An 8,788-nucleotide genomic window follows, 5' to 3' on the forward strand; every position below is an offset into this window, starting at 1 on the left:
CCTTTACCAGCAAAAAGATTACAACTCACTGAAAACTCAGACCATGGTTAGCATTTTTTGGCAATAAAGTATTTTTTAGTTAATATATGCATATTGATTTTTAGACCTAATGCTATTGCACACTTAATAGACTGGAGTATAGTGCAAATATAACTTTTATATGCACTGGAAAACCAAAAAATTCATTTGATTCACTTTATTATATTTGCTTTATTGTGGTGGTCTGAAATGAGACCTGCAAATAATGGTGGTGGTCTGGAATGAGACTTGGAAAAATCTCTGAGGTATGCCGGTACATTTAAATGGTGTTATAATACAATTGAGCTCAAGGTAGTGTTGTTCCAAGAAAGGGAAGGAGATTCAGAGATTCTAGAAAGAAGTGCCATTCAAGTAGTTTATAGTGAAAGGAGTAGGAAATTGGTTATAGCTCTGAAGTCCGGCAAACATTTTGTGAAGCCTTGCCTATTAGTAGATGTATAACTTCAAATTTATGTGTCCTTTTTAAAAAAAAGATTTATTTATTTATTTTAGAGAGAGTGGGCATGCATGAACAGGAGGGGCAGAGGGGGAGGGAGAGACAATCTCAAGCAAACTCCCCACTGAGCACGGAGCCTCATTCTGGGCTAGTCTCACAGCCCTGAGATCATGACCCACGCTGAAACCAAGAGCTGGCCACTCAACTGACTGTGCCACACAGACACCCCTGAATTTATCTGTTCTTAAGCCTGCTGCTTCATCTGTGAAATAAATACCATTGTACAGGTCTCTTTTTTTCTTCTTTTGCAGATAAGGAGAGAGATATCAATATAAATAATTAGCAAGTGTCTGGAGACAGCAGGCCTTTAAAATATGGTTGCTGTAGTGTTGGTAGTGGTAGTGGTGATGGGGGTGCTTCAAGAGGGATGTGGCACAAATGAGGCAAAAGGAGAGGTGTGCTAGAGATACAGGGCACAGGACACAGCACAGTCACTTGTAGAACTGAAGCTAGGGGTTTGGTTAGATCCAGCAGTGCAACCAGTTGAGGCTCAATCTATCTCAACTCAGTAGTGAAGTTTTCCTGGGGCCAAACAGTCCCAGTGGTAGACAGATTGATTCTGGGGCAGCACCAGGGATAGCTCCCAGTAGCCCTCTAAAAGGCAGGCAACTTGTGTTTCTTCTCTCAGTTTCTGCTTTGAACGTTCAAAGGCTTTCTTTCTTTCTTTTTTCTTTCTCTCTCTCTCTCTTTCTTTCTTTCTTTCTTTCTTTCTTTCTTTCTTTCTTTCTTTCTTTCTTTCTTTCTCTTTCTTTCTTCTTTCTTTCTCTTTCTTTCTTTCTCTTTCTTTCTTCTTTCTTTCTCTTTCTTTCTTTCTTTCTTTCTTTTCTTTCTTTCTTCTTTCCTCTCCCTTCCTTTCTTTCTCTCTCTTTCTTTCAAGACTTATTTATTTCTTTTTGGAGAGTGCAGAGGGAGAAGAAGAGAGAGAGAATATCCAGTGGATTCCTGCTGAGCACAGATCTTTAAGTGGGGTTCAATGTCACAACCCTGAGATCATGACCTGAGCTGAAACCAAGAGTCGGATGCTCAACCAACTGAGTCACACAGACACCCCCAAGGTTAGTTTCCTTTTTAAGACTGTTTCCAGTTTCTTGATGAAAACCAAGAAAAGTCCTTCATTCATCCATGAACCTCAGTAATGATATGATGGCTATGGTCTGTACTAGATGGGGCCAAGGTGGGTAGGATTCTCTCTGACTAGATGAGAGTTGTTGATTAAGCATTTTCATAATTTTTTTGATTATCTTATTCTTTTAGGTTGGTGGATTCTTAAAGACAATATCATATAGGGCATAGTTGTGTTAGGGTTTAAGTTTAGGTATTTTCCAAGTATTATGTATTCAATAATAAAGTAAACCAAAGCTACAGTTTGCCATGATTTATGTTTTAAAATAAACAAATAAAATAAATTTGAACTAGAATCTTGAAGTTAGGAAGAAAAATCACAGAAAACTATGATAGAATTTCAAAACCAAAATTCAGAAAGAAGACAAAATAACATGTTACTTAGGAATATATATTTATGTCTAGTGAGTAAAAAAAAAAAGGCAGGGGAATGCTAAACACAAAATTCAAGAAGAGATAGCTTCATTTGGTAGCAGGTGGATCAAATTAGGAAGGAATTTACTCATAGCTTCCACTGACTCTGGTAATTTTTTACTTTCTAGGCTAGATTAGAAGTTTATTAAATGGGAAAATTTCCAGAATTACTGAAGTTATTTCAGGTAACTGCATCTTTATCTTTCTAATCATAAGTGCAAACTTTTTTTAAATTCCTTATTATGCTATATAAAACAATGGAGAGCCATTTTGACTATGTACCACTTACACAGGTGGACGCTTTTTCAGTTAATCAGTTGCTCCTACATCATTTATTAACCCAAAAATACTTACTAATAATTGTGCTAGTAGTAAAAAGGCTTATAATGTTTAGCATTATTTACCATACAAGAAACTCATTGACACATATGCTGGGATAACTGGACTTTGAGCTCAGTGTCTTACAGGGGATTGATTTCTATTGTTATCTTCCATGACTCTGGTGACGTATAACGTTTAAGGACGATTTAACCATGTCCAGTTATGCTTCCTTCTAGAGTTGATTACGGTGCAGAAGGGTTCTCTGGTTTTCTTTTTCTCTTTGTTTTGTTTTCCTCTCATTTTTGAATGCTGGGTGGCTTGTGGCCTTGCATTTCTTTGCTTTGAAGTTCCTGCCAAATCGATTGGGCTCATTGCCCAGAGAGATTAGAATTGAGAGGTGAGTAGATAAATTAACACCCAGTTGTGATCCAAGGGCCTTCTCAGGGACTAGCTTCTCAGACAAAGAGCAGATTGGTGGGTTTTCAATAGAAAGTATCCTGAACTTAAAGAAGAATTCCTGAGTTCATGTACAAGCTCCAAATACTACCAGCTGCCTAAGACCCTGGTTAGGTCACTTAACTTCTTCAGTCTCTGTTTACTCTTCCATAAAATTGAGAGTGATAACAATTGTCATGTCTTCCACAGTGTCAGAATTTTTTTTTAAAGATTTTTTTTTTATTCATTCATGAGAGACACACACAGAGAGAGAGGCAGAGACACAGGCAGAGGGAGAAGCAGGCTCCATGCAGGGAACCCGACCAGGGATGCGATTCCGGGTCTCCAGGACCAGGTTCTGGGTCAAAGATAGGCGCTAAACTGCTGAGCCACTGGGGCTGCCCCACAGTCTCAGAATTGAGTGAAACAAACATAAAAAGTTCTGTGTGTAGCAAATAGCCATGCTATTGTAGGATATTATTATTAGTCTGCACTTCTCTTTATTTCTATTCCTCTATCTAATCTCTCATAAAGCCCTGTCAGTTTTACTTTCTAGATATCTCTCGTATGTTTCCACATCTCTGCTTTCACCACATCATAACTGAAACTAATTTTTTTGTCTCTACTAGTTTATGATTGTAGCTTCTTATCTGTCCTGCCTTCTCCTTATTGTCATGCAACTCATTTTCCTAACTGGAGCCAGAGAGATCTTTTAAGAAATGCAAATCCGATTATAACACTCTTCTGCTTAAGACCCTTCCCTGGCATCCTATCATTACCAGGATAATGATACCAAACCTTAAGTTGTTCTAAAATCTCTGCATGGTCTGCCCCAAATAACTACTCCTGCTTCATATCACTCCATATCCCTCAAATTTTGAGCCACAATGGCATGACTAGGTAGACAAGTTTCTTTCTTTTTTTCCCTTTTTCCTTTTTACTCTACTTCCTTGGATATTACATAGTTCGATGCATTAATCACAGCCTATTCATGACATACCCTAATTCAGGAAGGCAAGATTTAAAAATGAAACAAAAGATGCAGGAAGAGAAAGATGAAATTTTATGTACTGGGAACATTGATGGGTCTCTGAATGTTGTTATTTTACTATTGCCTTATTCTTGAATTCAAAGCATTCCAAAGATAATTCACAAGGTAATATATTTTGGGGAAGTGTTTGATAGTGAAGTGGAAGGCACCTTGATGGATGGGGCTGGGAAACCTTCATAAGCTCACGGATATTGACAGAATGACATTTTACTCTTCCGAGTAGTACTTACTTCTAGGTAATAGGTAGGGAAATTTAGTATGTTGCCTGTCTTTTCTAAAACATTTTTTTATGCTTTGACATGTTGAGTTGGATTGATTCACCTGTGTAATTGAAAAGTATAATTTGGTCTTAGTGTAATTGGTCTTCTCTTGGAATGCTTATCTGACAGGACAGATCAATTATTAGGTTGGTTCTGCCTTCTACCTACACACAGATCAGAACATATGTAAATTTCTTCTAGAAATGCACTTATTAATGATATCCACATATATACACACATGTGAAGCTTCCATTATATCTGCCTGCTAGTCTCACTTCCTCTTTGTCTCTGTTTCTCTCTCTGCACATATATGTGTATGTGTATAAATATACACACATGAATTAAGTTTTCATTCGTATTTGTTACTCCTGTTAACAATAATTTTACTGTATTTCACAAGGTTCTGCTAATATCTTTAATATATAAATACAGAAAAAGCAAGAAGGGTGGTTAAAATTGATTATCTTGTAAATTCTTAATAATTAATAAGCCAATATGAAAAATGTATATGTCTTCTTATTCAAGTTACGTACTATACATGAAGTTAAAATTAGTCTTGCTCATATGTGTCTTCCTGCTCCAATCTATCTACCTTTCAAATTGCTATCAGAGTTAACTTCCTAAGGAACAAATCTGGTGTCACTCTCCTGTTTATGAATCTTGCTGACTCACCATGACCTAAAGGAAAAAGGCCAAATTTATTTGCCTTCAAAATCTCACTCAACTTAGCTAACATATGTTACCATTCTTCTCGTATACACCTCAAATGTCAGTCACCATGAACTTTTCAATATTTTCAACAGAAGATATGTCTTGTCATGATTTGTGAATATTACATTTCAGGGATATCCTTATCTTTTTTATATCTAGAAAAATATTATTTATCCTTGAAGACCCAGCCAAATGTCTCTGTTTTCCTGTGAACTTTTTCTTGATTTCCTTAAGCAAAGTAACTTGATCCTTTTTCCCTGGAATACTCACTTAATACTTTTTTTTTTTTTTTTTTTTTTTGAGGATTCATTCATTTATTTTAGAGTGTGGGGGAGAGGGTCAGAAAGAGTCCTAAGCAGACTCCACACTGAGCATGGAGACCTATGCTGGGCTTCATCTCACAACCCACAACCCAGAGATCACAACTCTGAAATCATGATCCTAAGAACACAACCTGAGCTGAAACCAAGAGTCCAATGCTTAAATGACTGTGCCACCCAGGCACTTTGCTTTATACTATTTTTAAAGCACTTGCCGATTAATGATTAATGTTACAATCGCTTGCTGACATTCTCTTGTTTTTTTTTTTATTGTGACTTTCTCTGTTGCAAGAACTTGATATTAGTTAAGATACAATGAGGGGATCCTTGGGTGTCTCAGTGGTTTAGGGCCTGCCTTCGGCCCAGGGCGTGATCCTGGAGTCTCAGGATCGAGTCCCACTTTGGGCTTCCGGCATGGAGCCTGATTCTCTCTCTGCCTGTGTCTCTGCCTCTCTCTCTCTCTCTGTCTATCAAAAATAAATATATAAAAAAATCTTTAAAAAAAAAAGATACAATGAAGTTGCTATAACTAAAAACCAAATGGACAAAAATAAAGTGGCCTAAGGAAGATAGATTTGTTCATATCCATCTGATCATAGCAGTTCACAGTTGACATAGCAACTCCATAATGTCAGGACAAATGCTCCTTTCATCTTTACTTTCTTTATCTTTCAAATATCGCTCCATCTGGTCATCTAAGGTAGTTGCCCTAACTTCTGCTGCTATGTCTCTGTGAGAGAAAAGGGACAAGGTAAAGAGGAGGTGCAAGACCTGGAATTTGATATCTACATCACTTCCAGTAACATTGGTCTAGAGGCTGGGAGATGGAGTCAGATTGGCTACCAATCTTTGTCCACTTGAAATACTACAACCATGCAAGAAGTGGAGAAAAAATACTGGGCAAATATATATAACTTAATATAAATATATATAATTCTCTATCATAGAACACATCTATGACTTCCCTAGGCCTAGTTGGTTCATTTTAGAAATCATTAAATATTTGGTGAATGAATGGAGGCATTGCAAAAATCATAGCAATTTAGAACCACAATGGACCTGTAAATCATCTAGCTCCAGCCTCTCATTTGATTGGTGAGACAGCTAAAGATCTCGTGATTTTTTTTCTGGTTTTACTAAATAACTGGTATGTTCAGAACCTGATTAGCAAAAAATCTTTTTCAAAGCAGTAAAATTACTCTGATAATTTCAAAGGATCTTTAATAAAACAGTACAGTTTTTAAAGAGGAGATTGCATCTCTGTCGTCCTTTATTGAAAGCCTCTCTATAATGTACTTTATTTTCAGAGACCAATGGGAAATCAGAACAAAATTAGGCAAGCTTGGACTGAATCTCCATAATGAAACACTAAAAAACAATTAACATTTCAAACTTAAAAATTACTATTTTTTTCTTAAATACAATGCAAGTACATGACAAAATTGATAAGGTGATAGTGTGAACAGCACATGCAATTACACCTCTTCCATAGCCATCTAGTTACTCTCCTTAGAACAACCAATGCTGTCAGTTTCTCATATAGCATTTCTGGATATTCAATGCATGTAAAGATGTATGATGACATGCAGTTTTGCATCTTGCTTTCTTTCATTTCATTTATTTTGAAGATATGATAAGGCATATTTTAAATAATGCAAGGTGCAACTGTGGAAATGTGGGCTTCCTTTATGTAATGAAACCTTCGTTATAGTCAAAAGATAATCTTCAAACAGCCCTGAGATTTGTTCCACCACCTGTGGCTTTCACTCCATTTTTTTGGTTTGTGCTTTTGATACACTAGTTCCGTGCCAATTTCGAGAACAGTCCACGTCCCTCCCAATGTTTGACTCATTTTTTCAGGTTTTGGCTTAAATATAAATTCTTCAGAAAGGCTTCCCATACTGTTCTCTTTTTGGTTCTAAGCTCACCTCAGCCCCTATTTCTGAGAGCACGCTGTATATACACTTCATAGTACTCATCCTATTTGTAATTGTGTTATTTGTTTACCTGTTTATTGCCTTAGTGCTCCACTGAAATACGATCTCTGCTGAGGCAGGGACAACATCCATCTTGTCTATCTTGTATATCTAGCGGTCAGGATCAATGAATATTTGGGAAATGAAAAAAAACAACAACAACAAAAGACAAAAACCAAAACAAATGAATGATAAATTCCTCTTTGAAGCCTGTTCCTTAACTAATCTGTTCTCTATTTTCATTTCTCTGACCAGATTTTTAATCCTTTACCCACAAAGATATATAAAATATATAAAATGCAGTTTTAAGGAAAGATATAATGGCTTTTTCCTTTTGTCCTAATGACTTTACAGACACATTTGATCTACTGAATCACTTCACATAGGATTTCACAAAGCATCGGAAATTTTTAAAAGGCAGTATTTTCTCAATGACCTATTCTCATCCTATATTTGCATTTGCAGTTTTTTGAACTTCTCTGCATTAAGTAGGTTAACTGCAGCCTAAGAAAACTTGACAAATATGGGAAGCAAAGCATTTAGCAAGACTCTTTGAAAATAAAACCAGATAATCATTTCAGTGATCAACAGAATTAATCTTAGTCTAGGGATAAAGTTAATAATAGTGAGACAGCAATTGAATGATGTTCGAATTTGATGTGTTCATATTAATTCTTCTTACGTTAGCTTTCTTGACAATGTCATAGCTGAAGAGCCTACATGCTTATGATCAAAATGCAGAAGTAAATATTGAGCCATATTTGACTGCATAGGAGTAAGTACCACACAGATGTTAAAACAAGAATGTCTATAGTTACCAGTTTTTTAAAAAAACTGTGTCTTTGTTTTGTACGTAAGTATATTAGCCATTTATTCTCTATTACAAATATTTCCCCCAGTTTGTTGCTTTAAAATTTTTTTGTTTATGTTTTATCTAAAGTTTGATTATATTCCATTCATGACTATTTTTTCTTTCTTTTCATTTTCCAACAAACATTAATTAACCACTTGTAACATGTCAGGCACTGTGGGAACATGGGGATGTGTGATATGCTAAGAAAATCTAAGAGTAAGATCCCTTTTATTTTCCAAGGCTTAGATCTATGAGTAGATTTTCATATCTTTGTAAATTGAGTAAAAGAGATTATAGCTATTTATTCAGGTAACCATATACTAGGGATAGGGAATATATGTAACTTTTTCAAGGATTATTGGATTTTGGGTCCAAGTTGTCTCAAATACCTTAGGACTCAATGTACCAGTGTAGATCCCTATTAGAGTAGGGCCACATGTGAATAAAGTAACAAAGGGAGTCCTTATCCAGGTACACCTCACTGTGAGAAATTTGACAGTCATTTCCAATTTTCCAAATGTATCATTGCAACAGACCTACTTACCAGTTGACAAAATTCTCATACTGGTTGCTTGACTTAACAATAAGAGACATTACAATAAAGTAAAAGCTATTATAGTAGAAAGGCTACATGAAACTCCCTGAAACAGCCCTAACCCTCTCAGCCAAAATGGTGCATCAAAGAAGTATTCTGTGCTGTATGTTGGTATTTTTATTAGAGTAGATTTACATAGTAATCTAGTTAACCATGGTATGTGGTATGTAAGTAGCAATCAATTGAGTGAGTGCC

Source organism: Canis lupus, chromosome 28, assembly GCF_048164855.1.
Source record: "Canis lupus baileyi chromosome 28, mCanLup2.hap1, whole genome shotgun sequence".
In the NCBI taxonomy this organism is placed as follows: Eukaryota; Metazoa; Chordata; class Mammalia; order Carnivora; family Canidae; genus Canis; species Canis lupus.